The sequence below is a fragment of the Colobus angolensis genome, unplaced genomic scaffold, assembly GCF_000951035.1.
Source record: "Colobus angolensis palliatus isolate OR3802 unplaced genomic scaffold, Cang.pa_1.0 Scaffold288, whole genome shotgun sequence".
In the NCBI taxonomy this organism is placed as follows: domain Eukaryota; kingdom Metazoa; phylum Chordata; class Mammalia; order Primates; family Cercopithecidae; genus Colobus; species Colobus angolensis.
This window is the reverse complement of record NW_012116132.1, coordinates 8,690-9,002: the sequence shown is the minus strand read 5'-3', so window position 1 is coordinate 9,002 and position 313 is coordinate 8,690.

The following is a 313-nucleotide window of genomic DNA, read 5'->3' as shown; positions in this document are numbered from 1 at the left end:
CACCATCATCAAAGACCAGAGGCAGATAAAACCACAAAGATGGGAAAAAGCAGGGCAGAAAAGCTGGAAATTCAAAAAATAAGAGTGCATCTCCCCCTGCAAAGGAGCGCAGCCCATCACTAGCAATGGATCAAAGCTGGTCAGAGAATGACTTTGACGAGATGAGAGAAGAAGGCTTCAGTCTATCAAAATTCTCAGAGCTAAAGGAGGAATTACATACCCAGCACAAAGAAACTAAAAATCTTGAAAAAAGAGTGGAAGAATTGACAGCTAGGACAGCTAGACTAATTAATGCAGAGAAGGTCATAAACGA